The sequence below is a fragment of the Pseudophryne corroboree genome, chromosome 8, assembly GCF_028390025.1.
Source record: "Pseudophryne corroboree isolate aPseCor3 chromosome 8, aPseCor3.hap2, whole genome shotgun sequence".
NCBI classification, from domain to species: Eukaryota; Metazoa; Chordata; class Amphibia; order Anura; family Myobatrachidae; genus Pseudophryne; species Pseudophryne corroboree.
This window is the reverse complement of record NC_086451.1, coordinates 127,690,393-127,716,718: the sequence shown is the minus strand read 5'-3', so window position 1 is coordinate 127,716,718 and position 26,326 is coordinate 127,690,393. Positions and strand designations below refer to the sequence as shown.

Genomic DNA, 26,326 nt, shown 5'->3' with positions numbered 1-26,326 from the left:
TCCTTGGGCCCTCCCACCCACCCTTATGTTGTATAAACAGGACATGCACACTTTAACCAACCCATCATTTCAGTGACAGGGTCTGCCACACGACTGTGACTGAAATGAAGGGTTGGTTTGGACCCCCACCAAAAAAGAAGCAATTAATCTCTGCTTGCACAAACTGGCTCTACAGAGGCAAGATGTCCACCTCATCATCATCCTCCGATTCATCACCGTGTACATCCCCCTCCTCACAGATTATCAATTCGTCCCCACTGGAATCCACCATCACAGCTCCCTGTGTACTTTGTGGAGGCAATTGCTGCTGGTGAATGTCTCCATGGAGGAATTGATTATAATTCATTTTAATGAACATCATCTTCTCCACATTTTCTGGAAGTAACCTCGTACGCCGATTGCTGACAAGGTGAGCGGCGGCACTAAACACTCTTTCGGAGTACACACTTGTGGGAGGGCAACTTAGGTAGAATAAAGCCAGTTTGTGCAAGGGCCTCCAAATTGCCTCTTTTTCCTGCCAGTATACGTACGGACTGTCTGACGTGCCTACTTGGATGCGGTCACTCATATAATCCTCCACCATTCTTTCAATGGAGAGAGAATCATATGCAGTGCCAGTAGACGACATGTCCGTAATCGTTGGCAGGTCCTTCAGTCCGGACCAGATGTCAGCATCAGCAGTCGCTCCAGACTGCCCTGCATCACCGCCAGCGGGTGGGCTCGGAATTCTGAGCCTTTTTCTCGCACCCCCAGTTGCGGGAGAATGTGAAGGAGGAGATGTTGACAGGTCGCGTTCCGCTTGACTTGACAATTTTCTCACCAGCAGTTCTTTGAACCCCAGCAGACTTGTGTCTGCCGGAAAGAGAGATCCAAGGTAGGTTTTAAATCTAGGATCGAGCACGGTGGCCAAAATGTAGTGCTCTGATTTCAACAGATTGACCACCCGTGAATACTTGCTAAGCGAATTAAGGGCTCCATCCACAAGTCCCACATGCCTAGCGGAATCGCTCAGTGTTAGCTCCTCCTTCAATGTCTCCAGCTTCTTCTGCAAAAGCCTGATGAGGGGAATGACCTGACTCAGGCTGGCAGTGTCTGAACTGACTTCACGTGTGGCAAGTTCAAAAGGTTGCAGAACCTTGCACAACGTTGAAATCATTCTCCACTGCGCTTGAGACGGGTGCATTCCACCTCCTATATCGTGGTCAGTTGTATAGGCTTGAATGGCCTTTTGCTGCTCCTCCAACCTCTGAAGCATATAGAGGGTTGAATTCCACCTCGTTACCACTTCTTGCTTCAGATGATGGCAGGGCAGGTTCAGGCGTTTTTGGTGTTGCTCCAGTCTTCTGTACGTGGTGCCTGTACACCGAAAGTGTCCCGCAATTCTTCTGGCCACCGACAGCATCTCTTGCACGCCCCTGTCGTTTTTTAAATAATTCTGCACCACCAAATTCAAGGTATGTGCAAAACATGGGACGTGCTGGAATTTGCCCAGATTTAATGCACACACAATATTGCTGGCGTTGTCCGATGCCACAAATCCACAGGAGAGTCCAATTGGGGTAAGCCATTCTGCGATGATCTTCCTCAGTTGCTGTAAGAGGTTTTCAGCTGTGTGCGTATTCTGGAAAGCGGTGATGCAAAGCGTAGCCTGCCTAGGAAAGAGTTGGCGTTTGCGAGATGCTGCTACTGGTGCCGCCGCTGCTGTTCTTGCGGCGGGAGTCAATACATCTACCCAGTGGGCTGTCACAGTCATATAGTCCTGAGTCTGCCCTGCTCCACTTGTCCACATGTCCGTGGTTAAGTGGACATTGGGTACAACTGCATTTTTTAGGACACTGGTGAGTCTTTTTCTGAGGTCTGTGTACATTTTCGGTATCGCCTGCCTAGAGAAATGGAACCTAGATGGTATTTGGTACCGGGGACACAGTACCTCAAACAAGTCTATAGTTGGCTCTGCAGTAATGATGGATACCGGAACCACGTTTCTCACCGCCCAGGATGCCAAGGCCTCAGTTATCCGCTTTGCAGCAGGATGACTGCTGTGATATTTCATCTTCCTCGCAAAGGACTGTTGGACAGTCAATTGCTTGGTGGAAGTAGTAAAAGTCGTCTTACGACTTCCCCTCTGGGATGACCATCGACTCCCAGCAGCAACAACAGCAGCGCCAGCAGCAGTAGGCGTTACACGCAAGGATGCATCGGAGGAATCCCAGGCAGGAGAGGACTCGTCAGAATTGCCAGTGACATGGCCTGCAGGACTATTGGCATTCCTGGGGAAGGAGGAAATTGACACTGAGGGAGTTGGTGGGGTGGTTTGCGTGAGCTTGGTTACAAGAGGAAGGGATTTACTGGTCAGTGGACTGCTTCCGCTGTCGCCCAAAGTTTTTGAACTTGTCACTGACTTATGATGAATGCGCTGCAGGTGACGTATAAGGGAGGATGTTCCGAGGTGGTTAACGTCCTTACCCCTACTTATTACAGCTTGACAAAGGCAACACACGGCTTGACACCTGTTGTCCGCATTTCTGTTGAAATACTTCCACACCGAAGAGCTGATTTTTTTTGTATTTTCACCAGGCATGTCAATGGCCATATTCCTCCCACGGACAACAGGTGTCTCCCCGGGTGCCTGACTTAAACAAACCACCTCACCATCAGAATCCTCCTTGTCAATTTCCTCCCCAGCGCCAGCAACACCCATATCCTCCTCATCCTGGTGTACTTCAACACTGACATCTTCAATCTGACTATCAGGAACTGGACTGCGGGTGCTCCTTCCAGCACTTGCAGGGGGCGTGCAAATGGTGGAAGGCGCATGCTCTTCACGTCCAGTGTTGGGAAGGTCAGGCATCGCAACCGACACAATTGGACTCTCCTTGTGGATTTGTGATTTCGAAGAACGCACAGTTCTTTGCTGTGCTTTTGCCAGCTTAAGTCTTTTCATTTTTCTAGCGAGAGGCTGAGTGCTTCCATCCTCATGTGAAGCTGAACCACTAGCCATGAACATAGGCCAGGGCCTCAGCCGTTCCTTGCCACTCCGTGTGGTAAATGGCATATTGGCAAGTTTACGCTTCTCCTCCGACGATTTTATTTTAGATTTTTGAGTCCTTTTTTTACTGATATTTTGTGTTTTGGATTTTACATGCTCTGTACTATGACATTGGGCATCGGCCTTGGCAGACGACGTTGATGGAATTTCATCGTCTCGGCCATGACTAGTGGCAGCAGCTTCAGCTCGAGGTGGAAGTGGATCTTGATCTTTCCCTATTTTTGGAACCTCAACATTTTTGTTCTCCATATTTTAATAGGCACAACTAAAAGGCACCTCAGGTAAACAATGGAGATGGATGGATACTAGTATACTTATGGATGACGAGTGACTGACGACACAGAGGTAGCTACAGCCGTGGACTATCGTACTGCGTCTGCTAGTATAGAGATGATAATGATATAACAAAAATATATATATCACTACTGCAGGTATATATAATATAATGACGGACCTGCTGGACACTGTCAGCAGACTCCTAAACTACTAGTATGAAGAAGATAGAAAAAAAAACCCCACCACAGGTAGGTATACAATTATGGACGAGCACTGACGACACAGAGGTAGCTACAGCCGTGGACTACCGTACTGCGTCTGCTAGTATAGAGATGATAATGATATAAAAAATATATATATATCACTACTGCAGGTATATATAATATAATGACGGACCTGCTGGACACTGTCAGCAGACTCCTAAACTACTAGTATGAAGAAGATAGAAAAATAAACCCCACCACAGGTAGGTATACAATTATGGACGAGCACTGACGACACAGAGGTAGCTACAGCCGTGGACTACCGTACTGCGTCTGCTAGTATAGAGATGATAATGATATAAAAAATATATATATATCACTACTGCAGGTATATATAATATAATGACGGACCTGCTGGACACTGTCAGCAGACTCCTAAACTACTAGTATGAAGAAGATAGAAAAAAAACCCCACCACAGGTAGGTATACAATTATGGACGAGCACTGACGACACAGAGGTAGCTACAGCCGTGGACTACCGTACTGCGTCTGCTAGTATAGAGATGATAATTATATAAAAAATATATATATATCACTACTGCAGGTATATATAATATAATGACGGACCTGCTGGACACTGTCAGCAGACTCCTAAACTACTAGTATGAAGAAGATAGAAAAAAAAAACCCACCACAGGTAGGTATACAATTATGGACGAGCACTGACGACACAGAGGTAGCTACAGCCGTGGACTACCGTACTGCGTCTGCTAGTATAGAGATGATAATGATATAAAAAATATATATATATCACTACTGCAGGTATATATAATATAATGACGGACCTGCTGGACACTGTCAGCAGACTCCTAAACTACTAGTATGAAGAAGATAGAAAAAAAAAACCCACCACAGGTAGGTATACAATTATGGACGAGCACTGACGACACAGAGGTAGCTACAGCTGTGGACTACCGTACTGCGTCTGCTAGTATAGAGATGATAATGATATAAAAAATATATATATATCACTACTGCAGGTATATATAATATAATGACGGACCTGCTGGACACTGTCAGCAGACTCCTAAACTACTAGTATGAAGAAGATAGAAAAATAAACCCCACCACAGGTAGGTATACAATTATGGACGAGCACTGACGACACAGAGGTAGCCACAGCTGTGGACTACCGTACTGCGTCTGCTAATATAGAGATGATAAAGATGATAGAGATGAACAAAAAAAATATAACACTACTGCAGGTAAATATTTATATAATATAATGAATGACGGACCTGCTGGACACTGTCAGCAGAATGCGTTTATAGAATAAAAAAAAAACACCACAGGAGTGTTTAACTTTTTCAGGCAGACAATATACTGGTGGTCACTGGTCAGTCACACTGGCAGCAAAAGTGTGCACTGTACTCCTGCTATAACTGCACCCCAGTCTCCCCCACAATTCAGCTGTGTGAGCAGTGAGCACTCAGCACAGTCAGATATACATAGATGATATTATCATGCAGCACACTGAGGCTGAGCACAGATATGGTATGTGACTGTGTATCGTTTTTTTTCAGGCAGAGAACGGATTATATTAAATAATAAATACAACTGGTGGTGGTCACTAGTAACTATCAGCAAAACTCTGCACTCTGAGTACTCCTAATGCTCCCCAAAATTACTAAGTTAGTAGTAAATCAACTCAAGTGTCTCTATCTATTCTAACGGAGAGGACGCCAGCCACGTCCTCTCCCTATCAATCTCAATGCATGTGTGAAAATGGCGGCGACGCGCGGCTCCTTATATAGAATCCGAGTCTCGCGATAGAATACGAGCCTCGCGAGAATCCGACAGCGGGATGATGACGTTCGGGCGCGCTCGGGTTAACCGAGCAAGGCGGGAAGATCCGAGTCTGCCTCGGACCCGTGTAAAAAGGCTGAAGTTCGGGGGGGTTCGGATTCCGAGGAACCGAACCCGCTCATCTCTAGGTGCTACAAATGTGTAGGCTGCACAACTTGCAGCTACATGGAGATGGGCCACGGTTTTTCACATCCCCACACTGGGAAGTTTATAAAAATAGATAAAATTCTAACCTGTACCTGCACCCATGTGATTTATTTCATAAGATGCCCCTGTGGGCTTTTTTATGTGGGTAAAACCACACGTCAATTTCGTGAAAGAATGGCTATGCATAGGTCTGCTATCCGTGCAGCTATTGAGGGGCAGAGCCAGGCGCAACCAGTGGCCAGGCATTTTGCCAAGTTTAGACATGGGTTGGCAACCCTGAAATACAAAATTATAGACCAACAACCCAAAAATATCCGTGGGGGTGATTAGGAATAAGTTGTTATTGCAACGGGAAGCCAGGTGGATACACCGTTTAAATACACTAGCCCCAGGTGGGCTCAATGAGCAGTTTAGTTTGAACTGTTTTATTGATTAAAGCATGATAGTATATAGTTGCAGGAGATGTGGTCTATATGAATAATATAACTTATTCGATTGCTAAGTACATGTAGTTTGGTATCCAGTAACTCAGGGATAAACGGGATGTAGCAGAGTGAATATCACGTTTTGTTGTTACAGTTGGTTTCATGGTGACCGGGGCGACGACGGGGAGGAGCGCTCGAACAAGCGGTGCAGTGTGATGACGTCATCCGTCCCCCGCCGGCGCGGCTGAGCCACGGAAGCAGTACACGGGTGTTGGTGAAGGGTATAAAGGTATGTGTATTGTCATGTATATGCTGTTCTGACGAAAGTTATAAAAACTGAAACGTTAACTACGGATAAGAGCTTAGTCTCTTCCTTTTTCATTTGCTGTACAAGTCCCGTCTGAGTGCCGCCATTGTATATTTGTATTTATATACACGAAAGTGACGGAGGGCACCTGGGCATCCCACATGTGAGGTAGTGAGTGCCGGTAATTGTGTTGCTATATATATATTAATATATATATATATATATATATATATATATACATACAATACAAAGTTCCCGGCACTCAAACTGTAAGCAGCAGCAGCCACGGTGCCCTCCTCGACGGATATTAATGTAGGTAACAATAGAGGCGGCACTCTCTGGACTTGTAACAATAAACTGACACTGTACCACCACATACAGTACTAACGTTTCGGATAGTTTAATCCTTCATCAGAGTACAAAAGCAGACATAACATGAACTTACCTATATAGATACCAGTCACCAGTGAATCAAACACACCCAGAGCGCGGCTTCCCGGCAGCATGCAGTCGCCATGACGTCACTGTACAGCGCCCGGCGTCAGGCTTCCCACAGCCGTCCAGGTTGCCTAGGAGACAAGTGAAGCAAAAACATTTTGACTGTGAAGCCCCAAGCACCAATAGATCGTAGCGCTTCCGTATTAACACACACATAACATAGTATTAACAAATAGATTTAAGGGTTTCAAAACATGCCTCCCATTATAAAATTGAGATCACAGGACATAGCCTATGATTCTACTACTTATTGGTACCCACAGACTCGAATGGTACCGCAACTAAATATAACAACAATTATAATTACACTAAAGAGCTGTATAGTAAAATGACCATACATTTAGTGAAGGCATGTTTTAGATAACCCCAGTCTACTGATAGGGTTAGAATGGAGACTCAGAGATAATGAACAAGAATCAGAGAGCGATCAGCATATCATAATGGTAAATATAGTCAAGAAAAAATCTAAAAAAGATCTGTGGAAGCAAAAAAGCAAAATTTAAAGAAAACATGTCAGCGAGAGATGTTCATTTAACCCTGCTGGGGCAATGGTGCCCAAATTGAAGATCCATCTTGCTTCTAGTTTCAGTAGGGCTTTCTCCCTATTTCCCCCTCTGATAGATGCTGGTACATGATCTATCATCTTGTATTGCATTGAGGCCAACGGATGCTTATGTTCTCGAAAGTGCCGTGCAACCGGCTGGTCACAGGCTTGTCCTTCCAACGCTTGTCTTATAGTACAACGGTGAGCCGCCATCCTCTCTTTAAATTGTCAGGTCGTCTTCCCGACATACAATAGCCCGCAAGGGCATCTGATGAAGTAGATTACATACCGACTATTACATGAGAAGATGTGTCGTATATGGTATATCCTTCCAGAGTGTGGATGTACGAAGATATTTCCCCTTTCCAGATAACTGCAGGTTACACACCCTGTACAGCGGTAATTGCCAGGCTTTTTAGAGAGAAAATGTTGGCTAACAGGTTTAGAGAAATAAGTAATGTCTGTGCGGACAATACGATCTCTGATATTCCGTCTACGGCGATAGCAAGGCATAATAGTACTGTTCTTTAAGGAGGATAGGCCAGGATCCTGACTAATCAGAGGCCAGTGTCTTTTAGCTGTTCCTACAATATCCCTACTAGCTGTGGAAAAAGTGCTCACAAATGGAAAAGCATCCTTATTCGTCCTTCTCAACTTAGTTTCCATAGTACTCTGGCGTGGAATAGACAGAACTTTTGCTTTGGCACATTGAAGCATTGTGCGGTCATAGCCTCTTGCCATAAATTTGGCTATCATCTCATCCATCAGAGTGGATGCTTCATCCGGGTTGCTGCATATTCTGTGCACCCGCAGTAACTGAGAAAAGGGGAGTCCCTTCTTCAAGGCTAGAGGGTGATGGCTTGAGGGAATCAATAAAATATTACGATCTGTCGGTTTTTGGTAAATAGATGTGCTGATGCCGGATCCATTTGACTTGATTTTAATGTCCAGATAATGAACCTCTTCTTTACTAATGGTATATGTGAATTTGATGTCTTCATCGACCCTATTTGCTTGCAGTAAGGTCTGCTCAAGCTGTTCCTGGGTCCCCGTCCAGATCAAGATCACATCATCGATGTAGCGTAAGTATACAAGAATGTTCTTGGCAATCTCTGGTGGTGATAGAAAGATACTGCGTTCAACATTGAACATGTAGCAATTAGCATAGGTAGGGGCCACACAGGACCCCATTGCACAGCCCCTTCGTTGCAGAAAAAATTGCCCATCGAACATAAAGTAGTTGCGGGTCAAAGTCAGCTCCAAGAGCCGGAGATATAACTTCACATCTGGCCCCGTGTAGTTAGCATTATTACTGATCATCATTCTCACCGCCTCAATCCCTTTATGATGGGGGATATTTGTGTATAAACTAACGACATCCAATGTCGACAAGATGCATGGCGTGGTTGATTCATTAATGCATTCCAGATGTTTCAATAAACTTGTAGTGTCCCGTAAATATGTGCTTTGCATCTGCACTATAGGTTGCAGGTAATGATCTAGGAATTGAGAGATTGAATAATATAGGGACCCTCGGGCCGATATTATTGGTCGTCCCGGAGGACATTTTGCGTCCTTGTGCAATTTGGGGAGAGTGTACAGTATTGGCACTACTGGATGACTTACAGTCAGTGCTGCTGCACATTTTTCAGTGATAATCTGCATATTCACTGCCTCCGCCAATAAATTGTCAATCTCCCTTTTAAAGCCAATAGTCGGATCTGACTCAAGTTTTTCATACACCCTGGTGTCATTCAGCTGCAAAAGAATGTCCTGTTTGTTATATTCCAGGTCCATTACCACAATTGCCCCACCCTTGTCGGCGGGGCGAATCACGATGTCATCATATTTACTGATGTCAGACAGTGCTTTAGACTCCTCCCGTGATAAATTGTACCGTCCTGGATTTTTGCACAATCGTTTATCACGGATACAGTTGTCCATCAACCTTGTGAAGTTTTGAATGGAGGAATTTTGAGAAACGGGGTCAAAGAAAGAAGGCTGTTTCACAGGTAGATCAGTTTCTGGTACATATGGAGCGGCTTGATTAAAATGCTCCCTAAGCCTGAGAGCTCTGTCTAATTTATAGACATCCACCTTACTTAAAAAGGCATCATGCTTGTTTGTGGGAATAAATGATAGGCTGCGATCCAATACCTTTAACTCTACCTCAGTGAAGTCCCTAGCAGAGAGATTGATCACTATTTGTTCTTTTTCTGATCTGCCTTTTTGCCCTCTCTTGCATTGTCCCCCTCGTCGGGTAGTATGTCGCCGCGGGCCTCCCTCTGTGCCCGCGTGCTTACCCCTAAAGGGGGTTTCTTTGAATTTCCTCGTCTACCAGCTCTGTCCGATTCACTAGCTGATGAATTACCACCGCCTGAGGAATCCGTCTCAACATTTTGTCTTCCCCGTTGTTGCATTCTCCTCCTTCCCCGGCCCGCAAATCTATTGCCAGATGGGTTATAGGCCCACTCATACACCCGATTCTCAGCATAGTCTCTCTCAACCACAGTGACCTTATCCCTTTTAAACTTGATCAGATCCCTCCCATATTTCTCTATTTGATCAGTCAATTTCTTCATCCAGTTTTCAGACTGGTCCAATGTAAATTAACTTAAATGCAAGCTCTCAAAGTCCTGTATCTTAGTTTTAGTCTCACTCAATTCCCTTGCAGCCTCCTCGATAACCAACAACATTAAATCAAATGATGCCTTATTTAATATTGCGGCCCATTTGCGACAAAAATCAAAATTGTGCCGGCCAATAGTGGGTGAGTTTTTTATTCTAAAACCCTGAGGGATTTTCTTATCCCTATAATAGTCTGAGAGGGATACACCATGGAGGAAAAAGTCTACCTCCCTTTTCTTCAGGCGACATAATTGTGCAAATAACTGTTCAATTGGTTCATCTCCAATCCATCAGCATCATGCGACTCAGTCCCATGCTGTGGATTACCAAGGCACCAAGTAATTGAAATATCAAAGATATCAGAGGTTCCAGTTTTTATTTCACGTCTGTTTCTTCTGCTGTGATTTTCCTGGTGAATTATTTGGAATCATTTGGAAGTGATTTGGAATGGAGTCGCATGATGCTGATGGTCTCAGGAGAACAAAATTACCTGCAGGTGAAGTGCATTCGTTCTCTGATTCGGATGCAGAACTTATCTTATTTACTCAGAACCTGCGCACCTCAGGGGGAGATGAACCATTTGAACAGTTATTTGCACAATTATGTCGCCTGAAGAAAAGGGAGGTAGACTTTTTCCTCCATCCCTTATCCCTCTCAGACTATTATAGGGATAAGAAAATCCCTCGGGGTTTTAGAATAAAAAACTCACCCACTATTGGCCGGCACAATTTTGATTTTTGTCGCAAATGGGCCGCAATATAGATCTCTATCGTATTTGAGGAAGCCGCCGATGTAAACAGTGTTGTTAAAGGCGGAGAAGCAAGTAAGACGGCATCACAGTCCGGTACTGGCTAAGTGCACACGGCCCACCTTCTATGCACCAGCAGCTCCTAAGTTGGACACTCCAGATATGGCACCGCAAAAGGTTTAAAAGCACCAGAAGCCGGGAGAAGTCTTTGGTTGTTTACTTAAGAGACTGGGTAATCAGGTGATATATAAAAGCCATTTGTGCTATGCTATGCAGCATTGTTATTAACTCTGCGAAGCTGATGCCCTATAAACTGCCTAATCAACTAATATACTAACACAGCTGGACTATTCATTTGTTCCATGTCAGTGCACTGATTCTATTGCATGCAATAACTTTAACATCTTTATGAGCTCTACTAACATCAGGACTAATGCACTAATTGAGCTGGACTAATCTGGCCATTGAGAAGCTGTTACAGTGATGGTCTCATTATAGCTGTGTGGCTTTGCAAATGTATAATCTTACCATACAGTTAGATGTGCAGTTTAACTAAATACTGGCCGGTATTGTGACTTTAGTTTTTAATTATTTTTATCCCTATTTTATGTGTAAATACATAAATTATACACGATTCCTTAAAAGCGCTGTTTTCGTTCTTGTACTATGTTGTGAATTAGAGGTAGAATAGCCTCTATATTACAGCAGCTGAAGGAACCGTGTGTTATTTAAAGTATTTTGAATTATACCATTGCTATTAATTATTTTTAATTAGCCTTGCTTAATCTAAAAAGCGCCAAACCTTTTTCTTTTTGTTTTTCTACAAATTTCAGTGTTAAACTGGACATTTTGTTATGTACTGTCTGAACATGAGTAGGAATAACTGATACACATACAAAATTCTTAAAGCTATATGTGCAAATGCTAGGTACTTAGGAGACAAAATTTCTGAGCTAATACTGCCAAGGAATGATCTGGATATTGTGGCTAATACAGAGTCAAGGTGTAATGAGAATCATGACTGGGCCAGAGCTATACCAGGATACAATTTACTTAGGAAGGACAGAATGGGAAGAATCAAAGGAGAGGTAGCAATGTATGTAAACAAAGCATAAATGCTACTTTAATACAAAATATTGTAGAAAAAACTGATGCTCTTTGGGTGACCATAGAAACGAGGAGAAGGACATTATTCACACTGGGGTGATCTATAGACCACCAGGCCAGGCAGAGACAGATTAAGGGGGGGGGGGGGCAGGTAGTCAGTACCCTGGGCCCACTTGTCTTACGGGGCCCCCCCGGCTGGAGATGCTCTGCACCGCTCACAATGCAAGGTGTTTCCCAGCCCCAATAAGCCACTATAGAAGAGGAGGATGTGAGCTGGGTGGTGCAATCCCAGCCTTGCCCTCAGCCCCGGGTCCCTGCTCCTCTCCCCGGCAACCAATGCAAGGTGTTTATGGGCCCCCGGCAGCCGCTATTGAAGAGGAGGAAGTGAGCTGGCTGTTGCGATCTCTGTCTTGCCCTGTGCCCCGGGTCCCGTCTTCTCTCCCCCGCTCCCAATGCAAGGTGTTTCCGGGCCCCAGCAGCCACTATAGAAGAGGAGAAAGTGAGATGGCTGGTGCGATCCTAGCCTTGCCCTGTGCCCCAGGTCCCGCCTCCTCTCCCCTGCTCCCAGTGCAATGTGTTTTCCGCTGTGGTCCCTATGCAGGTACATGGGGAGTAAGGGAGCCCCCTGTGTGTTTCCTGTGCCCCGGAGCCCAGCAGTGCAACCAGAATGGTTGGATATTGGAGAAATTCTGCTACCTCTTGTTTGACTGCACACAAGTAAGGAGGCTTAAAATTATTACTGCCCACTCTCTCTTAGTATTGTGTGAAAGATCTGTGTCAGTAATATTATTTTTCATGTCTATGGGGTCTATTTATCATTAATCATATATTCAATGTGATCTGGGTGAGATATTAGACTCCAGGATCGCATTGCAATATGCGATTATATTGGGCTAATGTATGATGCAGCACCCACAGGGTCACACTTCTGAAAGGAATCCGTTCCTGCAATATGCTTTGAGTGATGCCTGGGGTGCGAGCAGCGAGTGCAACCGGAAAGTAGTTGCTGGACGGATGGGGACGGCCCTCAGAAAGGGGTTCTTGGGTGCCCTGGGCCCCTCAAGGGCTTAATGTGGCCCTAAGGTCAGGGGAAGAAACTGGACAGGAACATACTGCATGACATCACTAAAATGGCTTTAAAGGGAAAAGCAATAATCATAGAAGCCTTTTATCTACCTAATGTAAATTGGGAGGAGTATTTTGCAAGTTCAACTACAAGTGGCAAATGTTTAAATTCCTTACAGGGAGCATCCCTCAAGCAACTGGTGAGGGAGCCCACTCTCAAATCAGTAATATTAGATTTAATTCTCACAAATGGTGACAGGATATCAGACATATATGTGGGTGAGAACCTACAATCCAGTGACCATCAAGCAGTATGGTTAAGTATAACGACAGGGTTCAACTCATTCCACACAATAACAAATGTGTAGGATTTTAGGAAGGCTGACTTTGCAAAAATTGGGATATGTGTAAGCGATTCATTGGCAGATAGGAGGAACTTGAAAGGAGTGCAGGAGTAAAACATTCAATACTAAAAGCAACAGACCTTTGTATCAAAAGTGTAAGGAAAAGCACTAGGTTTAGAAGAGAGGCATAAACTAGTGTGAAAGCTAAAAAGACAGTCTTTAGGAAATATAAACAGAATCAAAATAATAATGTCAAAAGAGGTGTATGATCTTGCCAGCCGGAAGGAAGCTGAAAAGGTGATCAGGTGCGCAAAGGCAGAAGCTGAGGAAAAAATGGTCCAAATCAATAGATAAAGGGGGAACACCTTTTTTTTAAATTATATAAGTTAAAGGAGAAATTCAAATGGAGGAATAATAAGGATTGAGACAGATAGTGAGAATTTGGTGGATGGAGACAAGGCAATAACAGGTCTTCTAAAAATTATTTATATATATATATATATATATATAATTTATATATATATATATATATATATATATATAATTTATATATATATATATATATATATATATATATATAGCCTTTATTCAGAAGTTTTCAGAATGAGAGGGGAACGGGCCACAGTTAAGTTGCAAGGACATTCATAAAAAATAAGGTGAATTAAATTACATTTATAGAGGAGAAGGTCCTAACTGAACTCTCAAAACTGAAAGTAGATAAATCAATGGGGCCAGATGGAATACATACAGCAATACTAAAAGAGCTTAAAGATGTGCTGGTTTACCATTAACAGAATTATCTAGCTAGTCACTAGCTACAGGAGTAATTCCAGAGGACAGAAAAAGAGAGAATGTAGTACCACTGCACAAAAGTGGAAGCAAGGAATAAGCAAGTAACTACAGACCAGCGAGCCTTACATCAGTAACAGGGAAAGCCATGGAAACACTTTTAAAATATAGAGATGTGGAATATCTTAAATCCAACATTTTACAGAATCCCAAACAGCATGGATTTACTGGGAGAATATCATGACAAACAAATTTTATTTACTTTTTTGACTTTATGACTTAAATAATAGATCAAGGGGTGGGAGTGTAGATTCAGCATATCTGGACTTTAGTAAGGCATTTGACATGGTCCCATATTGCAGTCTGCTAAATAAACTTGGGATTGGATTATAAAACAGTTGATGGATAATAACAGTATAGGAACCAAAGAGTTGTAGTAAATGGAGTGCATTCTAAGGAGGAAAATGTTACCAGTGGAGTATCCCAGGGATCTGTACTTGGTCAGCACTCTTTAATACCTTTGGTGGTGACATTGCAAATAGTATTCAAGGGAAAGTACAGTATGTGTTTTTACAAATGACACAAAGATATGCAATATAATAGACACATCAGATGGGGTAAAACAATTGATTAGTGATCTAAGTAGAACTGAGGAATAGTCAAGAACATGGCAACTACAATTTAATGTGAAAAAAAGCAAAATCATACACCTGGGTCTCAAAACTACTGAGGAGTAAAGGGATTTAGGAGTCACTATTTCAAGTGATATAATGGCGGGGAAGCAGTGTAACAAAGCGATGAAAATGGCAAGTCAGATGCTTGGTTACATAGGAAGAGGAATCAGTAGTAGAAAAAAAGAAGTAATAATTCCACTGTATAGGTCATTGGTATGGCCTCATGTTGAATACTGTGTCCAGTTCAGGAGGCCATATCTCTAGAAGTGAATACAATGTCATTACAGTCTTTGTTGGTTTAATGGTGATGTGTCCAAATACTTTTGTCCATATACAGATGGAGCCACGCTAATCGTGGCTCCATCTGTGCCTGGGCACAATTACCACCGCGTCTGGGGTGCACGCTTGTCCGTGACGCACACAGACCCTATTCACTTGAATGGGAGCGTCTCTGTGCGCTCCCGGCATGACTAGACATACGGATCGCCTAGTCATGCCAGGAATGCTGGTATGTGATGGAGCCACATCAGATGAGGGTGGCCCCATCTCTGGTGTACTTGGGATAGGCATATGAATATCCTTACAAAGAACTAAGGATCAACTAGTGTTGAGTTTACCTAAAGGTTAAAAAAATGGGGGCAGACTATAGGGACCAAGTGGTTTTTATCTGCTATCAAATTCTATGTTTCTATGAGTACTGGAAACTAGATATTTATGTAGCACTGCCTTTTCTCACATTATGCTTGGAGAGGGGGAATGGGGGGGGGGATGTAGTTGGGATCCTGGCAGTCAGAACTCTGGTGGCAGGATCTGGAAAGCTGTCAGAATGCAGATGCTGGAATCCCAACAGATGGATTCCTGCATGTATCAGGAGTGTTAGGCTATGGGTGAGGGTTAGGCTGGTGGGGGGGAGTAGGGTTATGGCTAGGCTGTGGATAGGGGATGTTAGGGTTGGGATTAGCATTACCTGCCTGTCTGGATTTCAACCAGTCGTGTTGCCAGTGTCGAGATTCTCACCACCGGTATCCTGACTGCTGGTATACCAGAATGACATGCTGTCTCTGGTTCCAGTTCTCAACAGTGTTCAGCTCATTTTCATTTCCCTGCATTTAGGCCTACTTCCTCCTTGCCAGGGTTCCCTCCAAACCCCAGGCATGGGCACTGCTATGTTGTTTATACTCACGTGACCAGTTCTCAGCCAACTGTCTGTCGGCGGTAACTCGGGGTGGCTACTAAAACATAGATGTTTGTAACTACTGTATTTGGGGAGCGTGTAACTGCCTGTGACATACGCAAACGAAATGGCTCTGGCGTGTCAGTTCAGTCAGCCAGTCAGCATGGTCATAGGATTACGCAGAAGGTTCATTATGGTCTAATGTGTGTTCGATGGTTGCGTCTTCCTGCATAAGCAGCGGATCTGGGCATCTCAATACTAATCCCTGTAGCTGAGACATTTGTACGCAGCTGTCACGTACAAATTTGCAGCTGCAAACATATTTGCGTACATCTTTAAATCAGGTTCTGTGTCTCAAAACTTATAAAAAACCCAACAAAAGAAAATCCCCATGCTATTTGGTGGATAAAAGAAATAAATAGATGGCATGGAAAATGTTTTTGCTGAATTAGCATTGTTGCTTGTTGAGACAAACTACCCACGCTGTAAATATTTGTTGTATGTGCGAGGTGGAAACTTTCACTCGGTTGATCTTTTTGCCTTTCCAGGCTGCATCACTTGGTTTTATTAACATTTAAACTTCCTGTTTCTTCCGAATCAATGTAGCTAAAATACATTGCCCAGTCAACAGTGGAAAACCTTTCTCTTTGTCACAAAGAAATGAACTGTAGTTCCAAGAAAAACACAATTGTGTATGAGGTATCCAAAACACACAATGATTAGTCTGTTTCCTTTTCATGTTTTAATTTTTTCTTTTTTTATTGTTAACATTGTTACTTTCATACAGAATCCCATGGCACACTAAAGTAGTGCTTAGCTGTTTCATTTGTAGAGCAACAGCATATGCAAAGTACATAAAATGTACAATTCTTACATCCGTTTAGGATTCAGAAATGAATGAGGCTGCAAAAGTACGTGCCCTTTGAGGTGGTTAGTTTAGTGGGAACTGTTCTAACAAAGGTGGGCTTTTGTGGCTTTGAGCACATACAGTACTCAAATCAACTTGAGAGTAAAGAGTTTTATTTTTATTGTCATTTCATATTAAACCTCTGTTACTGTAGCCCTGATTTTGGGTTCTGAGAAAAAAAAAAGCAAATACATTTATTTATTAACTTTTTATTCAGGAAAAGTACTGGCTGCTTTTACATGTAGCCAGTGTCGGACTTGGGTATTAAGGGTCCACAAGGGCAATGGTAGGGGCCAATACTTAGTGGGGCAGTCTCCATGTATAATGTTTAATTAGTGCTTGGTCTGGAACCTGATGCCTAGAAGAAGGTTATGGATCAAAGAATCGACAGTCAGAAGGTCGGCAATGTCTAAGTTGACACCAAATGGTCGACATGCAAAAATCGATATGGTGAAAAGGTTGACATGGTCGACACGGAAAAGGTTGACATGAGTATTTGATTTTTTTTTGGTGTCAAAATTTCCCTTCCAGCATGTAGACCTCCAATTAATGCACCACGTCCCCTCGCATGGCTCGCTACACTTGCCAAGCTTTGGGCAGGTTACCATTCTGAATTGCAGTCCACGTAGATGGTAAAATATGAAAAAGTCCTAAAAATTAAAATAAACTACTGTATTAAAAAAAAAGTCATGTCAACCATATTCTGTCATCCATTGTCATGTCGACCATTTGAACCAGTCGACATTTTGACCATGTCAGCCATATGGATTGCGACCATTTGTTGTTGACCTATTGCTTGTTGACCTTTTAACTGTCAACCTTTCATCCAGATACCATTTTACCAAGGTGCACATTTACAGTACCTGATATTTTTTTAAAGGTGTGCGCAGACCTCCATTTTTTTTGTTTTGATTCTAGATTTGGCAAATCCACCCTAAATTGTTATGGTTTTGGATTTCTTTAAACATCGATAAAACATCTAAAATCATGTAACATAGATGCTAGTATGTACAGATGTGTTCTTCCTAACTCTTGCCAGAGTTGCAGCTATTCACTGCAATTCGATTGCGAAAAGTGTGCCTGCAAATGGGCGTGTGTGCTGCATACGGAACCCATGGGGAATGTACTATGGGTATGCACTTCCGACTAGTCGTGGCTGGGTGCAAATAGTCACTGCCACAAGGCATGCGCATGTGCAAAGGCATTGCCGAAAGGAGCGGCTAGACAGATCTGTAGAACTGCAGCATGGACTACAGCTCACACCCTCTCCATACACTGTCCTATGTGAAATGGCACCTGAAATCATGAGGGAGGAACTTACATCCAATCAAAAACAGACAATGTCTGGTTTTGAAATATAAGATCCAAATTTGGTGAGAAGACTCAAGCTGGGACTTGGTTCTATTGCGAACCCCAAAGTGATCCGAGGCGAGACTCGGATTGACACGAGTTTGGGTATGTTTGGTTCTCAACAAAACCAAACATGATGGTCAGAGATGAAATTATCTAGAACACTTGTGGTGTTACTACTACTGGTGTGCTCTCTGTGAGCACTGTTAGTATACTCATATTGTTGTACTCATATGGAGGCATTGCTAATGAATGAATGCGAGGGGTCTGTTGGAGTAATGATGTTTGGGAATTGTAGGATCATTGCTGGCATAATTGTCATACTTCTAAAACATCCTGATTTTGGCAGTACAATCTAGATTTCAGGAGACTCTCCCACTGTCCTATGATAAACATGTCAATCCTAGCATATGAGATATATCCATGAGAACAAAAATTTTATTTTTATGTGAAAACCAATGTCCAGCATGACTTAGCAAGCCCCTAGCATGAGGTAGCCATGCCTACCACTTTTTTAATTTAGGCTGCTGTTGGTAGGAATATGGGGCTAAGGGCTAGAAAAATCTTTAAAGGGGGAGAGTTCAATTAAGTACATATTAAACAGCAAATGATCTAAACTGTTTTGAAAATGTTTTGTGTGATACTCCGCAGTCAGGGATGGATTTGCCCACTGGGACACTGGGAGTATTTACCGCTAGGCCTTTCCAAGAGTATTCTCAGACGGGCTGGTCTAATAGTCCAGAAAACAAAGAATAGGTATCACTTATCCGGCGCTGTTGTTTACAGGATGGTCTGCAGAAATGATTCTGATATAGTGAAGTACATTACAAACATCTTTAATTACATAATATTATGTAATTAAAGATGTTTGTAATGTACTTCACTATATGAACTTTTTTCTCTCATATGCATACATCATTTGGGTACAATTGCCAATTACCCTAAGAGAGAGTCAGATCAGAATCATTTCTGCAGACCATCCTGTAAACAACAGCGCCGGATAAGTGATACCTATTCTTTGTTTTCTGCATGTTGTGGTGGAGGTTGGAGGAATCCTCCTTTTTGGGTATTCACAAATTTGGCTGCACATTGTTATTATAGCGCACAGTGTCACATTCTGTTCTGTATACTGGTCTAATAGTCCCTATAGTCTTGCAGCCGCACTTCCAGGATTTGCGTTTCGCTGTGGAACACAAACCGGAAGCTTCCAGGTGCCACTAGTTGGGAGCAGCAGCAGCAGGAACAAGTCTTCTGATACATGCACAGTAGCCCTGTGTAGGTGGCCACTGCTATTTTTGTGCTGGGATGCATACATGCACAGAGCCTCTGCATTAGTGATGGTGGGGGAGTTACAAGTAGCAGATCGGTGCGCACAGAGCGATTGTCACCCCTCATCGCCCCATATTGTATTGTTCTTCTTTGTGGTCTAACGCATTGATCTGGAGAGAAATTAAATTACACTTGAAGCACATTGTTCCTAATGTGTCAGGGTGGGAGGGGAGGACAACCTTACCTTTCTGTCCTGGTTTGAAGATAAAAGAAAATACAGTAATATTGAGCTGAAAAAAAGAGAGTGACCTCAGCAGGAGAAACCATCCCTATCTCCATTAGCGTAAGGTAATTTGAACTTGTGAATACATCCTAACATCTATGGAGGGGTTTTAAATAAGTAATAAAAATAAAACAATTAAGTATAAAAAAGTATTTTCAATTACATTTTACTTTAAAATTTAATTGGAAATACTCTATTCCTTTAAATTTTGTGATAAATTCAGAGTGTATAACAACTGGTGTCATATTAACTAACCTTGCAAGCCTACATACTAAACTGCTTAATGTTAGCTCTACACTCGGTTTGGTATGCTGACACCAATCTCCTGACCGCCGGTCACATAACCGCATCCCCTACACGCTACACTGCTGCAGAGGAAACTTACTTGTCTCTCTTGTCAGGTTAGTACAATAAGCGCTGACACCACATATTATCATAGAGTGGCTAAACTTCTGTGTGCCTGTCCAAAACCCATATTTTCTATGACTAGTAATGACAGCTTGCACATGACAGCTCTGTATCACTGAACCAAACTCTCCACCTTTTATAATCATCCTAGAAAAACTGCCTGACAAATTACAAGTGATTATATAGTAGTGCTGGGTATAACTTGTCGAAGTCAAAAATATTACATACACACCACATACAAACTCCAAACAGATGGGTCTCTGTTCATGCGTTTTGCGCAAATACGGTAGCATACGAATTCGCACAGAGAAGCCACAAAGACAGATACAACATATTCATACAACACATAGACAAAACATGTTTAGCATAATTTTGTATTAAATTATATAATAGAGTGTAACACCAGATATATATATATATATATATATATATATATATGTGTATTATTGGAACGGAACAAGTTAAACCTATCATGCTTAGTGTCAAAATGATCAGGAGAATGTGTGTGTTAATTTGATAGCTATGGGTAGATTGTAGCACATTGCAACAATTAGTTATGATTAAATGTATGAATATGAAGCCAAATTCTAAAGTGAACAAAGGATTTCCTGAAGACAGCATGTGTGCAGCAAAAACCAGTGGCTAACCCCTATAACTGCATCATCAAACTGGATGTTGCTTGCATATGAACTGACCAATAACACATCATGAATGAGAGACCTCCCTTCCCTGGACCAATAGTAGAAGATTTTGCCCCAGACACGTACGTCCCCCAATACACAATATATAGGTGTTTCCCCTCACCCAGGAAGCTCTGTTAGTTGCTTGCAGAGAGAAAGAGATGGAGACGAGTGTGCACTGAGCATGGGACAGGGTGAAGTATGCTGGCTGTAACTGATTCATATGTAACTATAACTGCATCTTGTGTAATTGTAACTCTGTAACCATATATGTGTATGTTATAACTGAATGATATATTGTACATATGTAATTTTGTATGCATACCCTTTTAATATCAAATATATACATCTTTGAGCGTTGGACCTCAGTAATACCATGTGTGCGACTGCTTGCTTTCTCTTGAGGGATATAGGGCTGCAACGTTCAGCACACTTTTATCGTATATAATAATAAGATGCACCTTGCATCCGCAGTATATATTAACTGTCGAAGTCAGAAAATATTATGGTACACACATCACGTACAAACACCACACAGATGGCCACTGTTCTGCCGTGCGTGCGCATATTCGCAAGTTGTGTATGACCGCTCACACGGTAGTGCGTATTAGCGTGTGGTATGAGTAATTACGGTAGCATTTGTATTCACACGGAAAAGCCACAAAGACATATCTCATATTTAATCCACATAGTGCAAAATGTACACATAGCCCACATGCACCACACCAGCAAGCTATACTTGTTTAAAAGGTACAATAACAAAGGGATTCACCTTTACAGGATATGAGGGGACAGCATTAGGTTAGGAGGTGGTGTTTGGTATCTAACTGTAGGGTATTTTAAGGGCAACACTCCAGTAGCAGTTTGCAGAAGATAGCACGCTCCTGCGCATAGATATGCACAGGAACAGAATATTACTATTATACTGTATTTACTGTACTCTGATATTCGGAGGGAACCCAGTGGAGACCAACTGCAAGTGCACCTGGACCAGGCATCGCCCACCTATTCAAACCAACCTATGACCCCTCCTGTACTGTAAATGACCAGCCCTTTGACCTATAGGTGAAGAGATTACAGTTTCTATTGTATTATGTTTCAGCCAAATGTATAAAAAGCCAAGTTGCCTGGCTGATCTCTCTCTCTCTCTGAAGGTCATCTTGCTTGATTAACTAAGCATCGCTGGCAAAACAAACGTATGTACCATTAATTGTAGCCTCTTTTCTCTTATTGTGATTGTATTGTTATTGTAACCCCCTTTTAGCAAATATATATGTTGGTGGGTCGGATCCCAGCATTTTTAATACAATTGGTGTAGTGCCTCTTTCCTGCTAAGGTTTAAAGTGTATTTCAGCCACACGTGTAGCTGCATTGTGCTCATAGCGTGACGGTATGTGTGTACGCTAAGTTAGTAAAAAGTACTTATGTTAAAGATTACATCCAGCAGCCACAGCTGCTCGAATTTCAATGTAAAAGATATTGCTTTTTCTGTCCTGTATGTTAATCAACATTAACAATTGGTGGCTCGGCCGGTTTTCACACATTCCTAGACTTGCAGACCATAGCAGACTTTGATCTATCAGCAAAGGGTGGGAACGCATCTTTAAGTGAAACCTTTTCCTGGTTGCTAGGGTGTTTTAAAACTCTCTTTTGTGCTGAATTAGATCACATCTGCTCTGTCTAGTCTACAGAAGTGCTGATAGAACCCGGAAGAAACAGGAAAAAATAGCTATTTAAAAATCTGTGTGTAAACAAAAAAAAAGCTATTTAAAAAAACTGTGTAAAATTTTTTGGAACCAAAAGGCGTACACAAAGCGTACTGATACTTTGCATACTCTTTCACATATTGTTGCCATAGGTTACTAGTTATTTTAGACCTATGTGAAATCGGATAAAATTTGTTTGCTATATAGATAAATTTGAGATAAGTGTATTAAGGGTATAATTATAAAACACAAAATGCAGTTCTGGCCTAGTCGTTAATGGTTTATACAGAAAAACTGGGTGTTGTGTTTGTGAGGATAGTAGCTTTTTTGCTCACATTTATAGAGACTGTGTGGTTTGTTTAATTGCGGACGCACGTTTGTACACATGGTATTGACAAAGTATAGGAAAGGCACGCATGGTTGTGTGTTTACGCAAGGTTGTGTAGGATTGTGGACGCAAAGTACAAATCACACGATAGCTGTTCAATTAAAGGCGGGATAGTATACATTTAATACAATAGCACATAACTATCCGATTTCAAAAGCAGGTTACCTTAATACTTTGTTTAAACTGTATTACTTCTGGGAAAAGACTACTAGTCAAAAGGAGTGATATTTTCTGTACAGAAAAGAAAAACACAGTGTATTTGAGTGAGTGGAAGTAGGATTGGATGTATTGAACCCCGAGGAAATATCGGGATCCCGTGGAAACACTGGGTTAGTAGAGGCTCAGTGGCGTAAGGGTTTGCAACCCTATGTATTGTCTAGGTGGTCTAGATGGTCTGAAGTGGTCTAGGTGATCTAGGTGGCCCAAATCTAGGTGGTCTAGAGTGGTCTAGGTGTTTCAGGTAACAGCGATCGTAGGGCGGATAAATAACAAGTATCTATAAGCTGTGCGATTGAACTGCATGCCCGTGTGTTCTACACAGCACAACGTGATACTATTGTGTCATATGCGCTGTGGAAAGCATACGCAGGCGTGATTGTGTAAACAAGGGGTTTTCTTTGATAACGTCGGGAAATCTCCCTGGTGGGCTTCCACTGGAAAGGGAGAGCAATAGTTATTGAAGTTTTCTATTTTTCACCCTGCACAAATTACAGTGGAAAGATACCGAAATGGAATTTTTCACTGTCTCTCTCAGGAAAATATTCCAACAGAACTTCAACCGAAAGAAATTGCGGTGCTGTAAGGTCTGATAGGAGCCCTAAGTTGGGTACATGGCGATACACTATCATCAGTGTATCGTAGTTCTGCCCAGCGAGAGCGTGTGAAAGGCGCTCAAGTAACTTTCACCGTCTGCTTGTATTGTGTAGGTTGGTGTTTTTGAGAAAAAGGGCCACAAATATGGGAGCCAGTTGCTCAAGCGAAAGACATTTAGCCAGGGTTCAGGCAGGAGAAGTGCGGCCTAAAAGGTCAGCAAGGTTTATTATGTGTGAGAAATATGGTCCACACACTGAGGTTTTTTTGCAATGAATGGGTGCGTATGACTGCTGAAGATAGGGCACCACTCCCTGGGACGGGTACTTTTGAACCAGAGGTATTGCAGAACATAAGGATTAGAATATTTCTGATTAAATCTAGAAAACAAAGGACCAGACATACCGATTGTTTAAATCTGTGGCAACAACAGGGGGAGGTACAAAAGGAACTGGCTCGCACAGCAGGTTCCAAACCTGGCAGGAATGTGAGTACGAGCACAAATGCAGAATCAATGTGTTAACCCTAACCCTTGCAAATTGTATCCTGTTTTGATATCTCTCCAAGGTTATAGGTCACAGGAAGATGAAGGATCCAGCCAAATCTCAGCTCTCATTCAGGCAGTCACCTTACAGGAAACTCAGGTGGGCCCTGCCCAACCAATAAGAGCAGTGATGGTGTCCCCTACTGAAAGGACTGGTGAGATCACAGACATCGGTAAGTGTGAGACTGTTCATTACACAGAGACATTAACACCTCACAGTGAGCAGATTAGGAATGGAATGGTTGGGTTACATTCTGTCTTGGAAATAGTAACTCCCAGCGGGAGAACCGTAAGTCAGGGAGTAACCATCACCAGGAATACTGTAATGTATTGCCCGTGGACCAGATCAGAACTGCGGTCAATCATTTCAGAATTTCATTTAGCCAGATGCCAGAAGTATATAAAGGATCTGGGTAATGCCCATGAACCTACAAACCAAGATTGGCGGAAACTCTTGAAAGCGTGCCTACCCCCTAATATTGACACCCACAAATTTATAACAGAGTGTAAAATAGAGTCAGACGATCTTCAGACTGACGAATCCAATCAGGAGAACGTGGAACGAATTAACATACAACTAGGATTGTATTTCCCCACTGCTGTTAAGTGGAGAAAAATTTTCTCCATAAAGCAGAGAGAAAATGAAATGACATCTGAATATTTTCATAGGGCCTTGCAAATAATGGCTAGATACACTGGGTTATTGGATATAGGGAACAATGCGAATTACAGGGAGGTGGCTGTCTCTGTGCTAATGGACGGGCTCAATAAGGCATTGAGGGACAGGGTGCAAACATCTTTGCCTAATTGGAGAGGGGTCACAGTAGATAATCGCAGAGAGTGCGTTATTGAACATCACAAGAATATCACTATACGCAGAGAACAACAGGAGGGGAGGTTGAGGACTGTAAGTATACAGGCTCTTACAGAAAAGTCCCATCTGCCTAAACCCCAGACCCTTGATGTTTGGAGAAGACCAAGATTATGTTACATTTGTAGGAAGGAAGGGCATTTTGACAGAGATTGTAGGAGTAGTAGGACACATAGTCAATATAGACCCCCTAGAAAGAAAACACGAGCCACATAGACAGGACCAAGGGACATATAGTAATGAATCACAAGCCGTATAGAAAACACAGATATGGCTAATGGGAAGAAGGAAATAAATGCAACATTACCCTTTGACAAAACTTGCTGGGGTTAAGATGGGCCTCTAAACTTTTGCTTCTTTTTCTAGCAGAAATGGCCCCTGATTAACTTAACAGGAGCTTTGTTAGATATGATATACATATTATGTGCTCCCGTTCAGGAAGTACAAAGTATGTTAGACACCCACGAAGACTAATGTTACATTTCACTGTTCTAGATTCATGTCCATCACAGGTAAAGGAAATTATCTCACAGATACTGGGTTCCCTATGAACTTAGGATGGACAGGACACTGGATTGATGGCTGGGATAGTCCCAATAGCGATACAACAAACACAGAATTTTTTTTAAAGGGAGTAGACCAAGTAGAGAATCACTTCCGCGTAGTGCCCAATCCAGTTGTCATTTTTTTAAATTTTTTATAAAATCTTCTTTACCTCTACAAACTTATCTGTCACCAACTTCTTTTTTGTTTCTCCACAATTTCCTCTTCATTTTTTGCGTTCACACAGGGTGGTCCAATACATGGACCCGATTACAGTTCAAACATCACATGCCTACTCGGTCCTTCAGAGTTATGCCCAAACCCGGTATATCTCACCAGCAGGATGACACCAGTATTACTGCAGTGTGCCTTGTCATGCACAAAGAGTGGAGAATGGGAAAACTGTTGAAGGGAGATTGTGTACAGACACTGATATGCATGATGGTGTGACGGCCTGTTGGTGAACAGCAAACCTGACATTTTCTTTTTCATTTTCCCTCTCTTCTCTCATCCAGAGTTGGTTTTACTCCACACAACTAATACAAAACATTCAAAACATTCAAAAATTTGTGTTCCCTACAGGAAAAGGCAGTCTGGAAGGCGAAGGGATATGGTCAGGAGTCTTCAGGACTTTGGACAGATGGACACGGTAAGCCAGTGGCCCCCAGAACATATCTTCCAAGTCTAGCTGAGGCGGCACACGGTCTGACTCATCTGGGCAA

The 26,326-nt window shown here is 42.5% G+C and overlaps 1 long non-coding RNA gene across 1 annotated transcript in view; it reads right to left on the bottom strand.

The window, feature by feature from the left end:
* LOC134947553 (uncharacterized) overlaps window positions 1-26,326 on the bottom strand; it is a 244,696-nt gene that overhangs the window by 82,893 nt on the left and 135,477 nt on the right. The window contains exon 2 of the long non-coding RNA XR_010182616.1: window positions 6,720-6,843. This is a non-coding gene — a long non-coding RNA (uncharacterized LOC134947553). The remainder of the gene's footprint in view (window positions 1-6,719; window positions 6,844-26,326) is intronic.